The sequence below is a fragment of the Ictidomys tridecemlineatus genome, chromosome 5, assembly GCF_052094955.1.
Source record: "Ictidomys tridecemlineatus isolate mIctTri1 chromosome 5, mIctTri1.hap1, whole genome shotgun sequence".
Classification (NCBI taxonomy): Eukaryota; Metazoa; Chordata; class Mammalia; order Rodentia; family Sciuridae; genus Ictidomys; species Ictidomys tridecemlineatus.
In genome coordinates this window covers 167,240,862-167,267,530 of record NC_135481.1, presented here as the reverse complement: position 1 = coordinate 167,267,530, position 26,669 = coordinate 167,240,862, and the positions used below count along the sequence as shown (strand labels likewise).

The 26,669-nt window shown below is 38.6% G+C and overlaps 1 protein-coding gene across 9 annotated transcripts in view; it reads left to right on the top strand.

Moving 5' to 3' along the window:
* Window positions 1-26,669, top strand: part of Plcb4 (phospholipase C beta 4) — a 381,561-nt gene that overhangs the window by 71,714 nt on the left and 283,178 nt on the right. Inside the window, exon 1 of one of the 9 annotated variants that reach the window (XM_078051423.1) lies at window positions 23,559-23,654. The exons of the other annotated variants lie outside the window; for them this stretch is intronic. The gene's annotated coding sequence lies outside the window, so the exon portion shown is untranslated. Of the gene's footprint in view, window positions 1-23,558; window positions 23,655-26,669 lie in introns of those variants that run through there. 9 annotated transcript variants of the gene reach the window in all.

Sequence of the window (26,669 nt, the reverse complement as noted above, 5' to 3'; positions counted from 1 at the left end):
TAATGTCAAGAAACTTGAAGTTTCATGAGTTATAGGGACAAGAACAAAGTCCAGTCAATGGAGCTGAAGTACAAAAGTCCAGAATGAGGCTTATCCTCCCTCCATGAAGGGAGTCTCTATCTCTCTATATTTATCTTCTTCTCCTACTTGCTACACTGCTCCTCTATATTAGCTATCTCTTGCTTCCTGACAGACCACTCCAAATCTTATTGACTTGAAACTACCACCACCATTTAGCATCCTTAACAATTATTTGAACTAACTGGGCTCATCTGGGCAGTTCTGCTGCATGTGACTCCCTATATTTGACCATAAGTAAAAGCAGTCACCAGTCCAGCTTTGAGAAGAGGGGAAATAGATTTGACTTTTCAACAGCAAGAGCTACACACAATTTACAATTATTATTATTATTATTATTATTATTATTATTACATGGCCTAACATCTCAGCCCCTACTATTCATGGAAACTTTTAGTTAAGTGTCAATCACTAATTGCCTATATCTTCCATGTCTTCTAATTCAAATTCTTTCAAGACATACTCGTGTTGGTGCTGGCTGTGCAGTCATCTGGGCTAGAGAGGGCCAAGTCTTGTGCTGCTAAGGGTTTTCTTTAAGGGATTAAAATGGAACATTCTGTCTCAAAGAAGCATGATTAGTATTGGCAATAGGGGATGAGTGGAGAACGTTAGTACCCTGAACAGGAACTCTTAGTGCCTGCCCATTCCACTAAGTTTGAGGTAACTTTCCTTTCATAGGTCAAGAAAGCTCTGTCTGACTTATCTTTGGCCTTACCACTTTTCCTTGAGCCATTTTCACCTATATTCTCCAGTTTCTTCATTTTTTTCTTTACAAGTTCCTCCAGTGCATCTCTTCCCTCTGTACTCTGTGTCCGTCCATGTCACTGAGATGAGAAGGTTCTCTTCTCTCTCCTTACTTCTGTCAGATAACTTCTCACTTACTTTCCAGATATCAACTTAAATATCACTTCTTGAGGGGGATCATGAAACCTTCTGGATTAAATCTCATCTCCTGTTCCATCTCCATTTCCTTCATCACACTAATCTCACTTTGTAACTTTACATCTGTGTGACTACTTGATTGCTGTCTACCTTCCAATGTAGGTTCTAGAAGGCCCAGGAACGCTGCTGTCATCCCCTGAGCTGTATGTAGTGACTGTGCATAGTTTGTGTTAGGCACTGGCACATATTTATTGTTTATACCAATGAAAAACTGGAGGCAGTTGCCTTGAAAAAGAAAGGATTAAGGGAAAGAAGTTAAGAGTAGCCTTGTTTTGAGGGATCTCAGGACATAGTTCCATGGGGACTCCTTCTTCCATTTGATGATGATTCCTTGAGAGTTAGTGAAGTCCCATCATGAGGAACATAAAGATGGAGCCTGCGTGGTGTTTTTGAAATGTAGCAGGAATTCCTGCTCTGAGATGAACCGTAAATTCCTGATTAAAAGCCAGCATTTTTGCTTCCATCATCCTGTGGCCCCTGATCTATACATAGAGATCTCAATGATAGCCCAACTTTGTGATTATTGGGCTAGAACTGCTCATTCCATTCCCATTTACTCTCCCATGAAACCAGTATCATGTTTGACTGAAAGCCAAAGATTGGCTAGATTATATTTTGGGATATGATGTGCCTGCTGAGCATAATCTCCGTGAGATCATTTTTGTTCTTCTGGGGCATGTTATTGATCTAAAAGAAAAGTTAGTGGAAAAATCAAAATGGCAGAAGGGACACAGAAAGTTGGAGTAGGAAATAAGATTTTTGTTTTGTTCAAATATTTTGTAGTTTGAATTCTAGGATTTTTCAATCCCCATTTTTAATGATTGGGATAAAAGATAAAGACAAAAATATCAGTTCATTTAATAAAGTAAAATAATTTAATAACTTTACTGAAAGCCTTAGTCTTTGCTGAAGACCAAGCCTTTAATTCATGGACCTTTGGGGGGGATGTTCAAGATCCAAACTATAGCAGATTTTTAAGTAGGAAAGTAATGAATAATTATAAAATTGCTACTAATTTAATATTTCAATTCATTTATTTAGTTCATTTATTTTACTGAAATAATTTAAATAAGTATTGAATTACATATGTGTGTGTGTGTGTGTGTGTGTGTGTGTGTGTGTGTGTGTGTGTCCGTCCATGGAGGATATAAAAATGAATAGTAGTTGGTGTATGATTTGAAGATTATATGTACTCAGTAAATCTCGTGTGCACCTATGATATGAGGTTCTATGGAAAGGTTCTAATCAAGAGGATTTGAAGAGGGTTGGAGTAGTCGTGGTATTTGTATACTGGGGTCAGAATTTGAGCTGAGTCTCCATGGATGAGTAGACTTAAAAAAAGTTGAACCCAAGAGAGGAGAAAGCATTCTAGACTCTGGGAGCCTTGTGTGAAAGTTAAGGTATAAGAGTGAGCAAGAACACCCTTTCACATTCCAGAGGCAGTGAAGACACATGGGTGGGGATGGGAGGTAACAGGGTGGAGAGCTATTGTAAACTGCTGGGGGAGACACTGAGAGGCCAGGGCACAGGGATTGAATGCTTGCAAGCAGGGGACATCACTTTCTAAAGTCTGTGATTTGGGGAATTATTTCCTCTGCAGTCAATTAAGTAGTTGTTGACAGAGGCTAGAGCCAGTGAGATTATAGCAATAAGAACTAAGAGAGAAGAAAGTTCATAGAATAGAGTTCATAGAAAGAACAGATGAATTTACACGTCTGGATTCACAGAAGGAAAGAGAGAAAGTGGAGAAAGAGAACTTAAACCTCAATACATGGAGAACTAATTTCCATGATCACCAATACCAAGATTAGAAATAGATGGTCACACTAAGGTTGAGTGGACCAAAGGGTTAAAACATCTTAGAAACAATGGCAGGTCACTGATTTGGTTGAAAGATAAAAGACTAGACATATAAATTGGTGGATCATCCATCAGTATTGGACTAATAGCGAACAGAAATTTGGAGTTTTACGGAACATTTGTATTACTCAGCTAATTTCTGTCACTGTGACAAAATAACCAAGATAATCAACATGAAACAGGAAATGGTTTGTTTTGGCTCACAGTTTCAGAGCCTAGTGTTCAGTTCATGGTTGCTTGGTTCTAATGAAAGGCAGGACATCAGGATGGGGAGTGTGTGGCTGAAGAAGCTGCTAATCTCATGGTAGCTGGAAAGCAAAGAAAGAAACAGGAAGGGGACAAAGTTCCAATGTTCCTTCTAAAGGCACACTCCCAATAACCCAACATTGCCCTCACTGTGTTCTACCTCTTAAAGGTTCTACCACTTCTCAGTAGTGCCAAACTGAGGACCAAACCTTCAATACATGGTACTTTCAATACATGGAGGTTGTTCAAGATCCAAACTATTGCAGAAGTTTTTTTTTTTTTTTAAATATTCTTTTTCTTTGTTTGTAATGTACATAGTAATTCTCCTTCTTTCTTGGTCTTCCTTTTTCTCATCTATTTATTTTTTTATTTATTTGATTTGTGTATAACAGCATTTTAAATAGGGAAGTAAAAAAATCAGAATGCCTGTCTTCAAATACTGACATCCAGTTCATCAGTAACTGCTATGTATTCTGCATTCAAACATAAACATATCCCCAAGTTAGCATTTGGATTATCCTTGTCTTGACCTCTGTTGTTACCACCATTCCCCTTGGCCTGGATTCTGCTATAGCCTTCTAACTGGTCTCCCTTGCTACACCCTCACCCTCCTGCAGTCTGCTCTCAACACAGCAGCCCAAGCGATTCTCCTAAAATAAGTCAGATAATGTCACTTTCCTCCAAGTCTGCAGTGGTTTTCCACCTCTTTCAGAACAGGAGCCAGAGCCCTTCCCAGGGCCTTCAGGGTCTGGCACGATCCCTTCCTTGCTATCTTACTGACTTCATCTGTTACTACCGTCTCTCTTGTTCACTCCATGTTGGCCACCCTTGCCAACTGCTGTTTCTCACATGCCAGACATACCTCCTCCCAGAGACTTTGCATGTTCTTTCTTTGACTAGAAAGCTTTCTTCCCCAAATCTGTAAGACCTGTCTCCTTACTTCCTTAAAATCTTTGCCAGAATGGTTTTTCTTTTATCTTTCTGTTTTAACATTTCCATCTCTTAGGCTTGTACTGCTGTCCCTTTTTTTCCTTCATAGCCTTTCCTATCTTCTAATATTCATATTTTTTTTAAAAAAAATATGTGTCTTCAGTTTCTCCCTTCAGGATTGAAGTTCTGTGAAAACAGAGATTTGTGTTTATACCGTGCACTCCGGCATGCAATGCCTAGAACAGGGCCAGGTACTCAGTAAACATTTGTTGAATGGGTGGAACAAATTCTGTTAGAAGCTTCTTCTTCCAGTGGAATCATGACTTCCTTGAGATCAGCTCTCTTTACATTCATAAGTGAATAGAAACTCAAGTATGAAATCATAACCTTTTGAATTATCTAATTCCAGAGAATTTCATTACTTTAACATAGAACATTTTAAAAATGATGGAGAGGAGGTTTGGAAGAAGAAGAGTTTTGATTCATTTAGTCTAGTCTCCGCTTTGGGCTTCAGAATCCTTGTAGCAGTTTGGCAGTTCTTTCATTATTACTAAGATTATAAATTGGATGCTATTTGAAAATTTGGCCTTTAAACTTGGAGCTGATGTTTTAGGAGATTATACAGTACAGGGTACAGAAATTGCTGGGCGGCCTGCAACTATTCATGGCCAATTAAGGAACAGCATTGGCAAGAATTGCAGGGTGGATGTGGTTGTGCTTTGTGTGAATCCTGTGGCTGCGGTTCACATTTCAGGGATTAGCCGGCTGGACTTCCTTCTGCAAAAAAAGAATCTTGATTTGGTTACCTGGTGGGAGCTTTTTATAAATGAAGAGAATAAACAACCCTGGGGGATTTAACTTTGTAAAGGAGTTAAAGAGAGAAAGGGAAGAACCAAGTTAAGAAATTAGTCTTTATTTGGGAGCATTGACTTGAGAGGTCCCTCTGAAGTTTGCTTTTGGTTTTATTTGGTATCACTTTCATTTCTTCCCAGGGGATGCAGCTGTCTTTTGAAAGAATGCATGCAGAAAAACAGGCTGGAGGAGGCAGAAATGAATTTTTCAAAGTTTAAAAAGTTCTCAAAGGACAGAACCACCCAGAGAAGCTGGGCTCTGCCACAACTTGAAGGCTGCTACCTGGGAGAACTACTGTGTCTCCTGCAGTTACCATTGATGTGTGTGTTGGGGGCACAACTAATGACCAGGGTTTTCTATTTTTATGTGAAGCTTTTAAAAGGTTTTCAGACAGGAGCGAAAGAAGACACAAAGGCATCTGAAAAAAAAATTACCTTTTGAATTATCTAGCTCTAGATATTCTATTTTTTCCTGAATTTCAGGGTTAAAACAATCTATGGAGAATTGTTTTGGAGTTTTCTGGCTTATGAAAATACTGTACAGCCCTTGTTTTCGGATACAGGGGTCAAAAGAAAGTTCACATTAAATTAAATCCGAGAGAACAAGGCTCCACACATACACAGCCAAAAGTTCATCCATGTGACATTTCCTAAGGCTACTGCATGGTGTCACTGAAAGGATGTTTTAATCAATGACAACTGTTTTCCCAGCTCAGCCTAAAAACGCCTGAGGTATATTGGGTATTGAGTCTGGGGTCAAAAGGCACAAGAAGAAACATCAGAGATGAAGGCTTTGTCAGTTTTAAAAACGTCTCCGCTGTGTTTGCACTCATTTCTGTCCTCTTTAAAGAAAACAACTTTATGATGTCCAAGGTGAAAGTTGATGAGAACAAAAGTATTTCTTCCGTGAGTTGTGTAATCAGAACAAGAAATCTGGACCACTGGGTGCTAGGGAAAGTCCTACCCGGCATCTCCCCTGCTCTAGAGAAGCCACTTCCATTTACATTGAGCACAATTCTTGGAGCAAATCCTCCACCTTCAGAAATGACTTACAATGTTTATCTCCCCAAACTAAAACAGCCATCTTCAGCAACTATATTTTGTTTTATTCTTATCTGGAAAAGAAAGACACTAATATGTCCTACTTTTTCTTTCTTTCTTTTTTTTTTTTTTCTGGTTGTCTTTTATATTTTTGACAAGTGCCCATACTTTAAAAAATGTGTGTCTCCATCTATTCTTAGTTTATATGATCAATTTTATCCAGCTGATAAAACTGTGAAGGTTCTTTTTTTCTTCTTCTCCCTGCTGCCTCATACTCAGAATTATCTTTTTTCCCCCCTATTTTAGGTTGGGCGGGGAGAGGTAAGGAGAGATTGTACAGCAAAAATAAGTCCTTTTGTATTCAGTGGTTCATCCTGTTTGTTCATTTTTACTATCACCTAGCCATTTATTCTTCTGACTGTGTACTATTCATCCAGTACTCATTGATCATCTTCTGTGAGCCACCTAAAGTGGGATAATCAAGGATCTCTCCTATTAGAATCTGGACCAAATGCTAGGAATTTATAGTGGGAAAATGTTCATATCACATAAATTTTATCATGGGATGGTCTTATATCCTGTTCCTGGGGGTTTCAGGGAAAGCTTCCAGAAAAATGTACAGTCTCAACCAATACATGGAGAATGAATGAAGTTCGCTGGACAAAACCTGTGTGTTTGGACTTCAGTATGGCTAAGAGTGAGGAGTTTTCAGAAGAAACTCCATGCTCAGCAGGTTGCATGTTATGTGAGTGTGGTATTTCTAAAGTTCTTGCAAATTTAGAACACCTGCAATTCAAGAACAATCCTGTCAAAAGATGGTGGGTATTTATTTCCATTTACCAGCTAAAAGGGTGCCACCTTGTGGCCACTTTGCAAACAGTTTAGAGTTCCCTGCTTAGCCAGCATCAAAAGTAGAGTTCTTGAAGAATTTTAGTATGTTGGGGGCATTTCATTGATTCAGTGTGAGAACATACTAATGATTTTATATGATATTATTTAAAAGCTTTATAATTGAGGTTCCCACAGAATATGACCAAAGTGGAGAGTTTCACAGCCCATTAGATAGAATTAAAAGTAGTTCAAGATGCATAATATGTACACATAGGAGTAGGAGTTGGGTAGACAGAAGATGAAATGGATAAGGAGAGTGGCTAGATCATCAGAGGCTCATTCATCATGTTAAAAGACAAAGTCAGGAAAAATAAAATTGTAAACAGTTGATTTGAGCAGAAAAAGACAGAAATTAGGCTACATGTCGTTTTTATATATTATTGGGACAGTCATCCTTTGTTTCTAATTAGACTCTGGCTATAAACAAACTATATAAGCTTTTGTGATATCAGAATGTGTTAAGGTCTTTTGTTTGTTTATAAAATAGTCCATTAACTTTATCTTGGAAGACAAAATAAAATACACAGCTAACTAGCAAGAAGGTTGGATAGAGCTTCAACCCAGACTTGGGGTGTGAGACTGGGGGAGAATTTGGTTAGGGAGTCAAGTTTGGCGGTCTGTGGTAAAAAAAGAGATGGGAAACATGGCTTAGACAAAGTGATTGCTTTATTGTGGGATTATCTAGAACCTTAAAAGTAGCAATGTGTGTTAAGATTGCAGGATGTCCTAAACCTTTTTGGCACTAAGGAATCTTTGTTCTGGAAATAGTCACTCTGGTTGAGGACTGGCAGTCCAGGGAGTGTGTATCTGTTGCCTATTGCCATAATAATGCTGCAAAACAAGCAACCACAAATTTCAGTGGAATACAATAATAAAAATATATTTACCTTAGAAGTTAGAGTGGTTTAGCTGATTTTAATCTGGGCTCGGCTGATTTCACCTGTTCTCTATGTCTGTTTGTCTGTGGTTTGGGCAGGCAGCTCTGCTGATCTTGGGTGGGTTTGTCTACATGTCTAGGAGCTCAATTGGTTCTTAGTTGATCTAGGATAGCTGGAGCTAGGAAAACTGAGATGAGTCATCTCTGCTATATGTGTCCCTCATCCCCAAACAAGCTAGACCTAGCATGTTCTCTTGGGTATGGCAGAGGGGCAAGAATGGATGCAAACTCAGTTACATGAGCATGTTTAAAGTCCTTGCTTCCATCACATATGCTAATATCCTATGGACCAAAGGCAGCTGTGACTAATGACAAAGTAGGAGGGCATTCCAAGATTACATGGCAGAAAGTATGGATATGGGGAAGGCGAAAAATTGGGCTCTTTCTACAGTAAGACATCCTACAACCCCATGCAGGAATTGCTGGGTAAGATGACAGTCAACTGGAAAAAGAAAGAGGTCAGACTTTTCTCTATGCCATGACCAGAAACTGAATTTTAATTCTGGTAAGCAGCCTCACAGGTAGGTGTCTGGGCCATGTTAAGGAAGGGGGCATTCATTTTGTTCTGCAAAGGGATTGTGTTATCTTTCTGTGGAATCATTCCATTCTGGCATGAAAGGATTGTGGACTTCATCGAGTTCTAGTTGCGTCATGTCAGAAATGAGAAAACAGAGGCCCAGAGAAGATAATTGACCTGCTTAATTCCAAACAGCTAGCTAGAAACAAAGCAGGGTCTCACACTCAGGTCCTCTCTCAAGCCATTTGGGCCTCAAAGAAGCTTTGTCAGAGGGTGGAAAAGACTGAAATAAATTTGTAATCTTTATGTATGACCAAATCCTATTCCTCCAGGAGGGGCTGTGATATAAGTGACTTTTAAAATAAGGATACTGGAGAGTAGTCATGTCTTGCAAGATGTCTTTGGGAGGACAAAGGGCAAGGATAGTTCAGCACTGAGTGTTTGCTGAGCAAGTAGCTGGAGATCTATGGTAATATGTTGTTGTTTGTTTTCAGAGATTTTTCTCTCCTCTACCCCTTCCTCCAAAGAATTTCTGCTGAATCAACAGAGGACTTCTGAGCAGAGAGGAAAGAATTTGTATTGTATCTTCTGTCTTGTCAAATAGCAGATAAAATTGTGAAGGCAAATCTAGTCTTCTAGAATAGCAGGTACATTAATTTAGCTGTCAATGACAGGGAACAATTTGTGCTAAATAAGTAAAATGTTGATAATGAAATGCTACTCATTTAAGCACTATCAAATAAACTAGCTATTTTTATGATGGAAATACTTTTAGAGCACCACAATTATTTTCTTGATTGACTAAACAGAGTAACTGAAACTTCTCAACCACACCTTCTTAGATATCAGGTTTTGAACTGGGCACTAATATGGTACCATGCCTTATAAAGAGGCATCCTTCCTGTTAGGTTTGCTTAGGTTTCCTGGCTACATGCCATTGAATTGTTTTAGACATACCTGCTTTTGAAAAATTCTATTTTATTCTCAGACTGTTTCTCTATGCTTCTTCATTATCAGTTATCAGCTCTATTTGGTGGCTGCTATAATATAGATTTGTTCTCAGATATATTCTTTGGCTGGGTCCAATGGCACACAGTTGAAATTCCTCCTCCAAGGCAGGATAATGGCAAGTTGGAGGGCAGCCTCAATAACTTAGTGAGAGCCTATCTCAAAATGAAAAAGGGCTGGGGATGTAGCTCAGAGATGAAGCACATCAATTAAAAAAAAAAAAAGTTCTACAACCCTTTCCTGCTCTACATATCATAAGGAACTACATTTCCCACGTTCCCTGGTCCTTGAGATTCCAGGTAGGTTTGGCCAATGGACCACTGGAGGTCAACTACTAAAGGTCCAGGTGTCTTTTTCCAGCTCTCTGCCTTCTTTGGTGACTCCAGAAATAACTGTTCTCTTCCAAGGCTTCTGCCCTCATCTACACAGTAGCTGGTGCTGTCATCCTAGTCTCTCAGTTGTCCCCAGCCTCTGGGTTCCATTAATACCATCAGTCTTCTTGTTAGGCAGGCTAGCAGCTCTCTACAGCTGCCAGCCCTCTCGTCTGCCTCGCTGTTCCCTCTGTGGTGTCTGAACCATTCTGTCACACCTGTAATCAGTGCTTTAGTTTGGAAGACGAGAGTTGTTTCCATTTTCTGGTAGACTTTGATGACAGTTTATTGAGGTTGCCTTTTCTTGTGACTCTTTCTCTTACTTCTGATTTGCTTCTTGCAGTCTATTGTGAGGACACCATCCAGGCTACCTAGCTTTATTTTGGTCATAAAGATGAAAATGCCACGAAGCTGCAGAGCAGAGTGATTTAGAGTGCAGTCTCTGTGTCAGAATATTGGGTTTGGGTCCTAGCCCCAATACTCAATGGTTGTGTGACTCTGATTTGGAGAAATATTCTTTTCTTTGCTAATTTTTTTATTGGTGCATTATACTTGTACCTAATGATGGGATTTGTTCATGCATACAATATGGCGATATAGTTTGGCCAATGTAATTCCCTACTGTTTCCCTTACCCCCCCCCCTTCCCTGGTCTCTTTCCTTTATTCTTCTGACACCCTTTCCGTTTTCATGTGATTCCCCCCACACCGCAAGTTTCTGAACCTCTCTGAGGCTTTATTTTATAATTTTGAGACATGGTCTTGCTAAGGTGCCCAGGCTGGCTTTGAACTTGCATCAACCTCCCAAGTAACTGGGATTATAGGCATGCCCCACCATGCCTGATTTAAGATGTGCTTTTATTGCCTAAATAGTGAAAGTAATTACAGTAACTAGGCTGTCTCAATTTGGGTTTCCTGGGAAGCCCACTCCAAATTGGAGATTAGTATACAGAGGTTTATTCTGGAGTAACCTTGAGATCAACACCTGTGGAAGGGGAAGGTTATAATTGGACTGGGCAGAGGAAGAAGCTGAGTTGAGATGCAGAGATGCAGTCTTCACAGAAGCCATAAACTGCTGGGAGCTCTGAGGCAGGTTGGGCCTTTATTCCCTCATGCTGACCTTGGGAGGTGCTTGACTTTGTTGGGGAACAGCTTGCTCAGGCTGAGGGCAGTTTCCTGGGGAGAGCTGACAGCTGCAGGCATGCAGCCTGCATTGCTCACAAGAGCCGGGGAATCCTTCCTTCAGTCCTGAAGTGGGTTCTGAGGATCACATCATGTTGGCCACAATACATCTCCAGGTGCATAGCGTGAAAGATTAATAGCCCATCTGTGAGAACTGTGTCACTACCAAGTGCCTGGGTAAATGCTCAACAGCTTTAGTTATTATTCATGAATGCATTAAATATACAAATTCCAGTAAATGGACTTGATGATGTCTAGTTTAGTTATTTTGAGAGTTTTACTGACTTCCTCTCCATAACCCTGTCCCAGGGAGTTGAGAAAAAGCAGAATAAATGACATGTGGATAAATGGGATTCTATGATTTCTCCGCATAGACTATGAAGCACACTTGTACTTTTATCTTGCTATTAAAGGAGTATCTTACTCATAGTTTCTTAGATTTTTATTCTCTAAGGTAGTCCAGGTACTTAGCATCAAATTTGACACAAATTAGTACAGCTCTCATTTTTTTTTTTTTTGAACTCTTATTATGTAACCGTGGTGCTCAACATGCAGTGTCTCATCATTTCTCAGGGTGTGCGCTGAAGGCCCTCAGATTCCCTTTTAATGAGATCTGAGGTCAGTCGGCTAAAAGGACCTGCCCCAGGTCACCCAGTGAAGAAGTGACAGAGAAGTTCTCCCACCCACCGGGGCTGCCAGTTTCACTGTGAGCCTGTGCGTTTAACTACACATTTGAACGATGTAAACGGCAGTAGGGGAAACCTTCTCCTCTGAAAATAACTCTAGCGAAGTGTAGGTGTTGTTTTGGTAGAAACAGTTCAGCTGTTGCCATAAAAATCTTCCCCCAAATGGCTTTGTGAGAGCAAAGCTGTGCAGGCTCCGCTTGTGTTTATGGTGGGAGCCTTATGGCTCAGCCACAACACAAATGATTTGTTTCCCTGGCCTTGTTGGCAAAGTGATTTAATTTCTCGATTTCCTTGAAGAAGGAAATCTAAACACACACATTTCTTTTTGCCATTTTATATTTAAAGAGGAACTGCGAGGAAAAGTCAAAATGGGAAGCCCAGGTGTGTTTTCATTCCGTGGGTGACACAGGGAAGGAGGAGAGGTGCAGGGGTGGAATTCACTGGGTATTTTTCTTTCCCTTAAGTTTAGCTCTCTGCTCTTCCACAGGAATATTATAATCGTCTGAAGCTTCACAGGTTAACATTGATGTTTGAGTAAGTCAGTGTTTAGCTATTTCTTTATGTCTAAATAAAATAATATCTCATTTTCTAGAGGAAAAGGATTTTTGTTTTCCAAATTGATACTCACTGGAAGCCCAGGGAGCTACAAGATTAGAAATTGATTCCTCAGGGTGTCTTCTGAGAATTCCTATTTCTTTGATATTAGAGCTACTTTTGGCTGTTCATAACAGGAAAAAAAAAAGTAAAACAATAAGTGATTTCAACAGGATGGAAGTTCACGGTAAAGAAATTCAGCGTGAGGCCCTCCATGATTTCACAGTGTGATCAGAGTTCATCTCTCTGTCCCAGCACCCCAATCATGTGGCTTCCATTTTCCATTAGTCATCTGGGCCAGTTGAGTTTAGACCATCATGTCCACAGTCCAGATGTGAAGTGGAAGAAAGTGAGTCAGTCAGCTCCTTCCATTTCTGCATTTTTTCCTGGAAGCTCCAGTTAATACTTCCAGTTTTAATGTATTGACTACTATGTGATCACATGCTCATACCTAGGAGTATTAATTAAGCATACTATTTGGAAGAAGGGAGTGGATATTGAGTGATAATTGACATGTCTGCTGCTTTTGGGATTGTAATACTTATGCTGTTACCATTAAAAGGCAAGTTTTGTTGGTGTGTGTGACCCTAGTGATCCCCAAAGTCTTCAGTACACTGATGTGCAGGATAAGCACGCAGAGCTTCGCTCTGGCCTCCTTCAAGGGAGGAGATAGTATTCTGAGAAGCATACTCAGTTCACATCATTCAACTGATAGTGATATGCTTTGCACTGTGCCAGATCTTAGCAGAATCTAGGAGCCAGAACAGCATTTCCCACATTTAGGTTACCCCTTTTCTCTCCCTCCTCATGTTAAGGCTGTTAGCATTTCAAAGAAGTAGCATCTTAGGAGACTAGTTTGGCCTGCTTATCCATAGGGACTGGGAGTATAACTGTTTATAATGGTTATCTATTGTTGTACAAAGACCAGAGACTTTCTTTATGGATCACAATTTCATGGATTAACTGGGTGGTTCTATTGGCCTTGGCTGGGGCACGCTGACCCCATATGTGGTCAACTGTGGGTTGGGAGGTGGCTCTCCTGATTTTGGTTGGGTGTGCTCATTTGCTTGGGTGTAGCTGGGTGCTAGATAGTTTAGAATGATATCATTTGGGGACCTAGAGTTTTTCTCCATGTGATTTTTCATCCTTGAGCAAGCTAGCCCGGTCTTGAGTCTAGGAGCATGATTGCATGTTGTGAGGAAAAGAGAAGAAATGCTTGAGGCCTTTTGATGCCAAAGCTCAGAATTAATATAGCCTAACTTCTGTTGGGGAGTCTAGTTGGGGATACAGACTTGTAAGACTAAGAAATACAATACTGACAATAAGTTATGAATAAGAAGAGATTATTTTATCAACCAATATCAAAGATCATAAATGAAGACCCTCTGTTCATTATTCCATCTCCCTTGTCTTTTATGTGTTAAATTATTATATATATATATATATATATATATATATATATATATATATATATATATAGTGCAGTATTGGAATGAGTTTATCAACACGTTTAACAATTAAAGTAGTCAGTAAGAAAGACCTCTTTCTGTACATTTGCAGTGCTTCTTCGGTCAGCTACCATACATACTTGTGTTCTTAATCTCCAGTTTGTTTCAGGTAGTGCAGAAATAGTGCTATGTCTTGGTTGATAAGGTCCTTAATGTTAGGCACAGGTTGGTTGATAAACTCCTTAATGTTAGGCACACGTCAAAAGATACAGTGTACCCATCCAGAAAATGGGCACATAGCTATACTTATCTTAGTGTATTCAAGAGTCACATAGAGGACATGTATGGCCTTTACTCAGAATACCGAACATTGGTATGGCATTATCCATGTGCTGGCTACCGTTCTGTACAACTCTATGAGCTAGTTGTTACAACAGTTCCATTCTTAGATGATGGAACTGAGACACAGAGAGCTTAAGTGATGCACAGATGTCACACAAATCGAAGATTTGCACTCAGACCATCTTGTATTGCAGTTCTGTCTTACACCCATAATGAAGAACCATCTCTGTAGGGGTAAGAAGTCTGTGTCCTTTAAACCATGAGAAAAGTAAAGATTTAGCTTTGACAGAATTGAGAGGGGTGGGGAAAATGGCTTAGATTTTAGAAATTAACTTTAGACTCTTTGCATATAGCCTGCTGTGGCAATTTACAGAACTGTTTCTTGCAGGTACGTTTGACATTCAAAAGCAATCAGATCGTATTATCTGTTCTTTGAGGGATTACTGGGCTCTGGGCATCTTGAAGGTTACATTTGCAATCAGCATTAATTTCATTGTTAACCATTTTCCTTCATGTTAGGTTTCAGGATTTTTTCTGTTTCTTTTGTTTCTCTTTTTTCGTTTCTCCTCCTCCTCCTCCTCCTCCTCCTCCTCCTCCTCCTCTTCCCCCCTCCTCCTCCTCTTCCTCTTCCTCCTCCTTCTCCTCCTCCTCCTCCTCTTTCTCTTCCTCCTCCTCCTCCTCCTCCTCCTCTTCTTCTTCTCCCCCCCCCCCTCCTCTTCTTCTTCTTGGTCATTGTGGGCTTTAGTGGAGATGCTAATTAATGGAACTAGCTGGGTCAAGTTGATTGTTCAGAACTCATATTAGCCCATGGAGTGTGGACGTGGAACTTGGCTGAACCTCATGGGTTCCTGGTATGGGTCACCTCACCATGTTGTTCTTATGTTCTTTCCTATTTTAGTCAAAAATTTCCCATTAAATGGAATGAAATGATGAAGGAATACTTTAATATGGAGTGACTTCCCTGTGCATTTCGATTCCTTCAAGATGGTCAAATTAGTCTACATGAGCAACTAGTGGGGGATTAAAGATGTACTTTTACCCAGTTGAGATAGTTTGATGGAATCAGGTCAGAGTCAACTTTGCTATTGGACTATTCTATTGTTTTTCTGTGCTGAGTCCGTAACCCACCTAATATGACCTTGCAGTTTGTCAGTATTAGTGGCTCCTGTACTTTGGGAATCACTTGTCTAAAATATGAAGATGTTGTGCTCTACTCAGAAAATAGGGGAAAGTGAAGCAGAGGGATATTGAAATGAATTCAGATCTGTATTCTTCAGCCATTCAAGTAGAGGTATTGTCTGAATTATGAACCTTAAAGTCACTCATTATGTGGTCCCTTGAAGTTCCTTTTAGTTTGATTTGTGGAGGGAACTATGGGTAATTTTTATTAAAGTTTTTATCTAAGAAGATGTGGTTACCCCTGAATTTTAAACTGAGCTAATTAGAATGTGGCCATGTGACACATACCTGCTGGTCGAAAGGTTCAAACACCTTAATGCTTTCAAGCACAAGTCAGAGATCACTGGGAATAGTGTCCCTCTCTTTGTTACCAAGAAGACATGATATTTGTGATTAACATAGGATAATTTTATATTTGGTTATGGTACAGAAAGTAAAACGTGCCTTTTCATCTCCCAGCTTAAAACAAATGATGAGATTTATCATGTTTTCATGTGATAAGGGATCTTCTTAATTCCCAGGCCTCTGTAGGAGCAATTTGTGGATGTAATTAAGACTCATCAATGTGAACAATAAATTAATCTGCATCAGGAGGTTCTGCTGATTATCTGATCACATAATTTTCTGGTACTTTGATTATGTTTTTCTGATGCCTTTAACGCCATATGACTTCAATTCATATGACTCGTATGAATTCATATGCAGATGATTCTATTAGCAATGACACCTGTGTACCTGGAGATCTCAGCTTGACTAAAAAAGTTTTCTCAGTCTCAAAATGGTGAACAAAAGTGCCTTCATCTCGCTCACAGGATTGTGGTTAAATATTAAGCATTAGTAGTATACACGATTGCTGCAAATGGGTAGAAGATATTAAGTGTGGCTCTCCATGGCTGGAAAATCATCACAGCTGTTTTCTGTTCAGTGTCCTGGAGAACTTCAGAAAGTTTCCGGTCGACGGTTATGCCTGCTGAACTGCTCACAGTTACGAAGAAAAAGTGGGCATGTTGTGGGAAGAAAAGTGTTTTTACATACTAAAGCTTCAGCAAGCTCTCTCTTCAAGGAGCTACTGCTTCATTTTTAGCCTGGAGGCATGGTAGCTGGATCCAATACTTTCTCAGTGGCATAATAGGGACCACTGTTTGCAGATATTGTCTGGCAGTGCCATGGTGCATTTCATTGGGTGAATAGGGAATTGTGGCCCAGGGTAGATCTCTCACAGAATTGTGGTGGCTTATTTAGATATACCCTATAGTTTTTCTACTCTGCCCTGGGCTAGATTTTAGAAAACAGATCTAGCTGGAAGTGTGTTCTGGCTTTGGAAATAAGATTAGAGATGGTAAGGATGGTTATATCATCAAAGAGCTTGGATCACATCTGTTTACCTTGTTAGTGTACACCTGGTATCTAGCACAGCACTGGTGCCTGGTGGTAGGCACTCATGTTGGTGATAATTACATATTGGAAAATATTGGGCAACTGATATTTTTGGCATTTTACACACACACACATACACACACACATTGTATATATGTGTATGCATGTAAATATAAAACACACATACACATATATTTTTTAGCAACCACAACAAACTCGTGTGTGTGTGTGTGTGTGTGTGTGTGTGTGCCCATGTGCTCATGTGCATGTGATGCTTGTGTATATTTTAAAGCTTCCTTTAAACATTGAATCCATTTTAGTTCTTGAAACTAAGAAAGAACTCAGAGTGTTATCTTGGTATCAATGCTGGGTTTCCTATAATAACAATTTCCCTGGTTGAAAAAGATAGTGACAGGCTCTTTGGGAAAGAGACAAAGATGCTGTTGACACCTGCTCCTTTCCCTTTTGTATCTGGGTAAAAAGAGAGAGGCTGCAAAGGTTTAGAAAAGAGAAGCCACGGTGAAGAACAGTTTTCTTCCTTCCAGATTTTAGGCCTGGAGGATTAGAACATACTAGGAAATAAGATTCTTTCTCGAGGGAAATCACTAATGCTGGGGAAGCTTCAAATACCGTGAAGAGGACTCTTAGGTCTTTAGATAGTTTGTTAGAGAGGAGAAGGGCCTTAGAATTGAGTGACAGCACAAAGCAAGCCGGGGTTACATTAACAAGTAGTTTCAACAGTGACATCCAAGTCAGAAAATCAGCTGACATCCTCTGAGAACCCACTATGTGTCAGACTGTGGCAGACATAAATATTGTTCTTGAATTATCTTAAATCTTTAGATAGATACATTATACCCAATTTACAAATAAGGAAACTGAAATTTATAAGGTTTGTAATTAACCTAAAGCCATGTAAACAACTAGTATATCATGGGGCTTGGGTTTGGACTCGGGCCCATTTGATTTTGAAAACCCAGATTCTTTTCATAGATTAAGCAGTTCCTTGCCTTTTTTTTTTTTTTTTTTTTTAAGAGAGAGAGGGGGGGGGAATATTTATTTTTTAGTTTTCGGTGGACACAACATCTTTGTTGGTATGTGGTGCTGAGGATCGAACCCGGGCCGCACGCATGCCAGGCGAGCGTGCTACCACTTGAGCCACATCCCCAGCCCCAGTTCCTTGCCCTTCTTATGGTTGTAATCTATAATGAGCAGTTATCTTGAACAGTTAATAGTTTTACCATTTTTAAAGAAAGCCTTCATGCTTTCCAGGGAAGGTCGTAGCGGAATGTGGACTTGTTGTTTCAAAGTTTGGCTAATATGTTTGGGTGTGCATGAGTGTGGAAAGATTCAGGGGGTTCTTGGGCCAGAAGCATCCATGTCACTTGGGAGCTTATTAGAAATGCAGAATCTCAGGCCCTATAGCAAGCCTGAATCATGGTCTGCATTTGTAACTATGTCCCCAGGTTTTTTGGAGGAAGGTTAAAGAAGCTTTGGTCTAAACTGCTTTGATTGCAAGATACCACCAGCGTTGAGTGATTGATGTACAGTGCAAAAGCAGTAATACTAGATACTGATGATAAGTATTATTCAACTTTATTGAGTACTTACAGGCACCAAATCATGCAGTAGTTCTTTAACATATTTTTAAAATATTTTCAGTAACCCTGAGAAGTGGGTATTTTTGTTCTTATTTTAGAGACAAGAAAACTGAACCATAAAAGGTTAAGTAATTTGTCCCAAAGCAAATGGGTCTGATGCCAACCCAGGTGTGTCTAATTCCAGTTTGAAGCTTTTAACTATCACCTTATGTTGTTGGCTATGTTTGAAGCAGGGAGCTGTTGGTAACCAAGGTGTACTGATGGGAAGATTTGAATTGTGGCACAAAGCATTGCCAGTTTGCGGATTGTGTTCTGTGATATAAAGTTTATTGACTAAAAGACAAAAATTAAGTTGTAAAGTTTATTGACTCCAAATGAAGAGACAAAAATGAAGTATATCTTGTGAGTAATATCTGACATTGCTTATATTGAATTTTATGTAATTTGTTTTCTCAGAATACAATAAAACATTTAGATAAAAGAATTTCAGATTTTATTGTTCTGTGACTTCTGTTCTAACTTTATAACTGACCTTTCCCCTTTTTACTGATAATTATTAATAAAACACAATTCAGTGATAATAATATGGTTAGGATACATTAATGCTGATAATCAATAATGTAATAAAAAATGGTCAGGGTAGTCTACCTGAAGAGTCAGAGGAACAATGGAAACATTGGTCATTGATGGGCATATTAATTTATGACATTTAATTTGATGTTTATTTCTTTGGTATGTTCTTTGTTTTGTCAAATACATATGTACATACACACACACACATACACACAGACACACACAGACACACACACACACACACACACACACACACGATTCGATTCATGAGGTGGATGGTCTAGGCAGACTGAGTTGACAGTGTTTATTAGACTGTCCTTACCATGCTTTAAAATAGTGTTCTCTACTAATTTGTCCTTTGTTTCCTGGAACAATGAGCTGACTTTATACTGAGTATAATAGATTGTCAACTTTAAAATTGACCTTTTGCACAGATCGGGGACGCTATTAAATTATTGTTTTGGTCTTTAACCCATAGACATTTGAGAGCTTGGGAAGAAACTGAAAAAAGTTTTCTTGTTTGCCATTTCATAGTAAATGAATATTCTGGTAGTCTCTTAAATTCCCTGGAAATGAATAAAAAATATAATAGATACACTTTAAGAAGATGCTGTAGAATATATTAAAGGAAACTGGAAAGGGTGGTGTTTATTCTGGAAACACAGCTTCATTTATGTTCACTGGTCCTGTAGGATTTAACTACAGTAATACGAGTATATATTGTGGAGATGCAGTGTGTGAAGCCATCTGTAACAACTAATTTTTTAAATAAGGTTTTTATTGTTTTGAGTAAAACAAAAGTTATATCCTAACTTTACACATGGTTCTAAATTTTTTTTTCCCTTCAAATTCACAGACCTTTCTGTCTAGTGATTCGATGGTAAATGTTTGATAGCTGGGGGTGGGGGTGGGGATAGAAGAGGAGGAGAAGCCCAGTTTGTATGGTTTGCCAATTTCTGTGGTGTAAATGTTCCCACTACAGCCAGTTTTAAGCTGCCAGTTTGACCTGAATGAGCCTGGAGATGGGAGGAATGCACAGAATTGTCTTGTCTTGGCCCTGCAAGCTGACTCAGCACCCTGCTGATTTTAGTACCAAGAGATTAGAAGGAGAGTGGGGTTGGAAAGAGATGGTGGAGAGAAAGAAAAATTGAAGAATGTAGACGTGCTGAGCAGCAGAACAAACAGGGAGGGGGAAATTCTGTTAAAGGAATTTGAGAAAAGGTACCTACTCTCTAGCCTGAGATGAAAACAAATAAATAAATAAAAACTAAAAATGGGCCCAAAATCACTAATATAAGAGATGATTAGCCTCTGAAGAATATCTACCCAATGTGGTGATATTTGGAGCAGATCTGGGGGAAATCAGAATATGTCTGTCTTCAAGCCCCAGCAGGTGGAACTTTTGTGGGCTAAGAACAGGTAATGAGACCCTATTTGGAACAGAGAGGTCATGGCCCAAGTGGGTTCCTAGTGAAGCAGAGTTTTTTCCTAATTTGATGTTTTGTTTCCTAGATTATGCAATAACCTCCCTGTTTTCTTTTGTCTTTCTACAATTTTGGTTTATATTGTTATCTTTACAAATTATTACAAATGTGAATACTAACCTTTATCTATATATTAATTAACTTTAGAGAGTATCTATTGACTTCAAGATATAAAGAAATTAAAAGTCAGATATTTGTATTTCCATTTTCTTTAATCTCTTGGTTATGCTACTTGTTTTTCATATTAGCAAGATTTATAACATTTCCCTTATATTCTGTAATAACGTAAACATTAGGATTCCAGTTCATTTTTAAATAAATTAGGTTGCCAAAACCAGAACAAAAAAACGTATCAAACCAGGAAGCATCACAAAATGAAAGAAATCAAGAAGAACCACCTGGTTATTAAAAATCATACTGTAAGTGAGGTAAACTCATTTATTAGAAAGGAACTCTATCTTGAATAAGCCACCTAAAACAAAGCAATTATGGGCAAATGTAAACCAAAACTCTGCAGAAGTTGTAATTAATATGAAATATAGAGGAAGTTTTCACTTTAAATTTTATTCCTCTGTGGTCTGAACTTTTTCAATAAACTTGTGTCACTTTCACAGTGAATTTTTAAGACATCCCAGGCTATATCTGCTTGTTCTAATGAGACACAGCTGCATCTTCATAGTAAACAGTGATTCTGTTTTGCTCCCAGATTTTTGCCACATGGAAACCCTCAGTAACTAGTGACTGAACGGACATCTACTCAGGATATTATATAATTATGATGTGTGTCTGACATATGCCCCAAGCTTTGGAGTGTGTATTTTTCTCTCTTGATTCTGATGTACCCTTTAAAGGAAGTGATTTTACTGCTATTTCACAGGTGACGAGACGGAAGTTCTGGGAAATTAAACTGCTGGCTCAATATCACATCATCCTATGTATTCTAGATTATATTTTAAGTAAAGTATTATTCTCAAAATTTGATAGTGGTCTCTTCAATAGAATGTTATTTATGATAATCTGTTTACCCATTAGACTCCATATCGATGAATTAAAGACATAGTTTTTAGGTATATTAAATGTTTTCTTATATAAAACATTAGAAGAGGATAACTTAGGATGTTTTATTTATTGTTGCTTTAAAATTAAAAACATTTTTTAAAAAGTTTTAAAGGGTCCTGATGTGCTAAGCATGTGCTCTACCACTTAGCTACACTCCGGGCCCCTTTTCAAAGATTTCAGACTTCAAATAAGATAGTAGGGGATAGGAAAGGTAGCAGAATACAACAATTTCTAATAGGGCATCATGTAAAATTGTGGATGTGTAACCGATGTGATTCTGCAATCTGCATTTGGGGTAAAATTGGGAGTTCATAACCCACTTCAATCTAATGTATGAAATATGATATGTCAAGAGCTTTGTAATGTTGTGAACAACCAATAAAAAAAAAGAAAGAAGAAAAAAAAAGAGAAAAGGGTTTGGAAAAATAACTTGGGTGGACTGGTTTGTTTTTGAGAAGTTGGATCCATGAATAGGGGTGCAGAGTTGACTTAATAGTCTTGGCAGAGTATCTGTGAACCAGTCTCTTTTTGTGTTTCTAGTCTGAAAATTCACTTCTTTATTTAGTGAGAACAATAGACTGTTTGGGGATTGCTGAGGATGTATGAGGACTGCAGGATTCTAGGATTAAATATAATTGGAAGTGTTTGAGGTGGAAGTCAGATTTTAAGCATGATTTGCTGGAGGTACCATAAGTTACTTTCTTTAAACTCTCAAGTCTACCCAAGCAAAAGTGGTTGAAATGTGCAATTATGGATACAAATATTATTGTGTTTGCATGGTGTTTCTAATACTTATTTCTGGCCTAAGAAATATTTTAGCTTAGATGCCAACTATGTAGGATGCATTGGCTCAGTTTCATTTCTGAGGTTTGACATTCAGGTTTTGAGAGCGAATAGGCGACTATAGTACAGCCGTATGCCCACTATAGCAGAGGTTCAAATCAGAATGTCCAGCTCCTTGAGGGTGGTCACTGTGCTGCCCCTCATATTTTCTGCACAATATAAGGAATGTAGTAGACATCCATTGAATACCTGTACGGTTTTCTTCTGTTACACATATTTCCATTTGAAAAAAAAAACTTTATAATATTGACAAATCTCATAATTGGTCATATTATTATTTCAGAGATATTAGTCAAAGTTTGGATAGCTGGAGAGCCTACGATTTCAATGACTTTTCTAAGTGCTTTGAAAACTCGTAACAATGTCAGGTTGGTGAATTAAAAGTTAGCAAAAAAAAAAAAAATGAGAAGGGTGTGATGTCACATATGTGATCGCAGAGAACATGGGAGGCTGAGGCAAGAGAATTGCAAGTTTGAGACTAGCCTGGGCAATTTAGTGAGATCTTGTCTCAAAATAAGATAAAATACTCAGAGAAGTTGTACAGGATAGTGTCGAATGCCTGTTTATATTAGTGTAGTTTGTCTTGAAATTTGAGTTAAGAACCTTGTTTTGTAGAACATTCTGTATTCTCTGGAACATACTGGGAAATATTGAAATTTTTATTTTAATGTTAGCGCTTTTAGATGGGTGTATCTGGGACTTTTGTGTAAATGTGTGTGTGTGCACGTTGTGTGGATGTGTGGGTGCATGCGTGTGCACACTTGTGTGTGTGTTAATTTGATGTAGAATTAAAATCCTCTGAAGTATGTTTACAGGACAGAAGTCTTGACATTTTACCATCCATGCAGGGGAGATAATCTCCAGACCTCCCTCTAAACATTAGTTCTTATTTTTCTTTATATCTGTGCTACCGGTCTAAAACGTTATGTTTCCTTTCTTGAACTCTGAGAGTATTCTAAAAGAGGAAAATAGACAAAAGATTGGCAGCCAGATTGAAGAGGCTGAAGCAAATTCTCAACAGCTTATAACCAAGTTATTACATATTTCCTGAATGACAGATCATCCGTTGTGCTTTCCTTCATGTTTAGATTTTGAATTTTTTTTTTTGTAGCCTTCAGTATAGATAAATGAAAGATGTTTTGAGGAAGAGTTCAGATATATATTTCTGATTTTGTTCTTCCTATGCTAAATACTCAACCTCTGATCCAGGGGCACTTCTTGTGTTTGGAGCCTCTTACTCATTCCCAGGCAGTGTTACTCAGCAATATGCCTGTAAAAAGCATTTGCTGTATTTGTTGTTCTGCTTAGAATAGTTGACAGAGTCTCTCTCGGCCATTCTGTCTGGATATTTTGTTGTGGCCGTGGGCTCTGTTTGCCCAGCCTCTCACTTTGTATCCGAGGGGTGGGTCTTTGTGGGAGAGGATCAGTGTTGCCTTGGCTGCCTGCCTGAGGGAGCTTGTTCAGCCTCTCTTGCCCCCTCCTCCCCTTCTGAAGGAGTGAGCTTATCCAAGAATTGTGCTTGTCCCTGAAGTTCTGCATCTGCCTCAGCTATGCTCTCAGAATCCTGCTTCTGACCGGGTGAAGTTGAAGTTTAAATCCTACTCACTCCTGTTCAGGTAAGAAAATTGACTGAAAACAGCATTTCGAATACAAGTTGAGATTTACCTAGGGGAGCAGTTTTGGTAAGTTTAGGGGTTTTTATGACTGGGTCAGTTTTGTTTTTGTGGGTGCCTGAAAGTAATAAGCAGGTATAGGTACAAAGAGACAACGGTACAAAATATTTCTCTTTTCAATTACTTGGACCACCCACACTTTGATGGAAATTGTTCTATTGATGGTTGATTTTTTTTCCCCTTTTGGATTTTCTAAGAGAGAAATCCACTACAACTGCCAAAAAAAGCATATAAGACACTATAATTTTGTGGTAATATTGGCATTCATTAGATATAGATTTATTTTAATGACTCTTATTTTAAAAATTTCCCAAACCTAACTGTAACTCAAATAGATTTTTCAGTGAGGTGCTTATATAAGATATGATGCTTGGCTGATAGTAGTTTTTGTGTGTCAATTATTTAGCACTTTTTGTGTTTTAAAAAGTTAACTATGTGTGGAGGCAGGGGGCATATGGGAAATCTCTGTACCTCTGTACCTCATGCATAATTTTGCTGTGCATATAAAACTGCTCTTAAACATAAGGTCTATTAAAAAATCAAACCATCTCTTCATAATGCATTCTGTCACTATTTTTTATAACGCAATAAAGAATAGATAATATTAAATATTTTTCTGTCATGCATGAATTTTCACAAAAAACTGATTAGTTTTTTTTCATAATTACTGATGAAAATATGGTACCAGCTTCAATATTTTATTTTAATTGTTCCCCCTTTTTTTTTGGTTCAACTATATTAGGATAGGCAAAATGATTTTTTTAAAAAATTCCCTTTCCTAAATGAGACATGAGAGTGAAAATATATTTTGTATTTTTTTTTTGTCTTGGAAATGTATTTATTATTTGTCTTGGAGAGTTAATTCTCATTATGTAAAATTCCTTCCTAAAATAATAGAGTAGAAATTAATAACTTAGAAAGTTGGTTATGTTTGATAATCACGTTTCTAAAAACTGTTTTTCAGATAAATTGCACATATTCACAAACAAAGAAGTGATACCGAACTGTGAAACTTGCAGTTCATTCAGAATTAGTGGCTTCAAATGCTGTGAGAAAAATATTTCATATTTGCATACTTTGTTTTTTTTCAACTAGGAATATCTTAGTATCCATAAAAACATATGTCATAATGAAAGAAAAGTTAACACCTTTAGTTTTGTGTGAGTCATGTCTAGCCTAGGCTATTTGAGCATAAAAAAAAAATCTTCATTGTAATGACTGGTGTAAATAAACCAGGATCACTGAAATAAACTTATTTTAGAAAGATTTATACATGAATAAAATGCAACATTCTGGGGCTATTTTTAAGAGTGACTAATGAACTTTCACAGCTGTCTCTTATAGCTGAAATGGGGACAGTGGCCTGAGAACTCCTTTGATAATTACCTGTTGGATATAACATTTTATACTCTTTTTACATTCAGATGCAGTCACATGCAAAGTAATCCTTCTTCAGAGATAGAGGCAGACGTGTTGCAACATAGGAAACCTTCCAAAAGTTTGAAAACAGGATCAACTATGTTTTGTATTTATAGATTTTTCCAGTGACTTCAGGCTAAGGTCTCTGACACAAGTGGAGATTGGGACTGGACAAGCAGTTGTCAGGCAAGGTCTTTTCAGGAGACAAAGTGGACAGGCTTAACATTGCTTACCTCTTTACCTGTCCCTGTCCCCTCTGTCTGAAGACAAAGTTGCTATAGAGAAGACTTACGATATCTGGTCTACAGACTGGCAGATTGCACGACTACTTCTCACACTTAAATGTGCATGGGAGTCTTTCATGCTTTTGTTACCTGTGTAACTAACAGATGTGAGGTCTGGGATGTTGTCTTTCTAACAGGCTCTCAGGTGCTGCCAAAACTGCTGATTCTGGGACCACACTTTAACTATTGGGAACCACCCTGTTGAATACCAAATAGTGGCTCACACTGTTATTTTTAAAACAATGGACTTTGTCTAGTCCATACAAGGAAATCAGTGTGAATCCCTGGCCGGGATTTTGATTGATGTGAATTGAGATGATGTCAACACTGGCCCCTTTGTGTGTGATATACCTGATGAGGTACGACCTGATGCTTTCTCTGGAAGGAATGCCGCTTCTGATGAGCTTCCTTCGCCCTTTACACCAGGACTTGTTATTGTTGGCACCCTCCCTCTGGCCCCTCAGCACAAGCTTCCCTTTGACATCCTGATGGCCTCCAAGGGCTCATGCACTTCCTCCATCTCCCTTCATATCCCACCCATCAGGAACCTCTTATGTATATCAGATTTGGTTTGTGTTCTGCACTTGAGTCTTTGTGGCTTCTTCTGCCCGACCTGTCTTGCAGATGCCCCGCTTCACCTCACTGCAAATTTAAATATAGAAACTTTACCTGTAAGGAGCTACTTCTATCTTCCCACTTAACATACCATTTTCCAATGTAATCAACTGGTTTTGGACAGTTATGTTTTATACAAACTCTCTGAGTCTCAGCTTGTTAGATTTGGGCCTTGAGTTGTCAACTTAAATATCCTGCCAAGTCCCTCTATAGCTGTGAACTATGGAAGAGAAGATAGTGGACAGTGCGGGGGATGTGTGATGTGACACTCCAGATTCTTCAGTAATTCTTTTCTCATATTTTCTTCTCCAGGATTGTGTATGAAAATTTTAAACATGTGGCAATTTGAGAGAGTTTTACAGTGAACAATGGCATATTCACCACCTAAATTCCACCATTAACACTTAAATTTCCTTTATCGCTTACCTGCCCTTTCCTTATATTCATCTCTCACCACTTTACTTTTGATGCACTTAAAAATAAACTGCACACAAATTAGTTGCATGCCTGTACTACCAGCTCTGCCTGAGGGAGAGACAGGAATCTGCAAGTTCAAGGCCAGCCTGGGCAACTTAGCCAGACCCTGTCTCCAAATCAAAAATGAAAAGGATTGGGGTGTAGCTCAGTGGTAGAGTGTTCC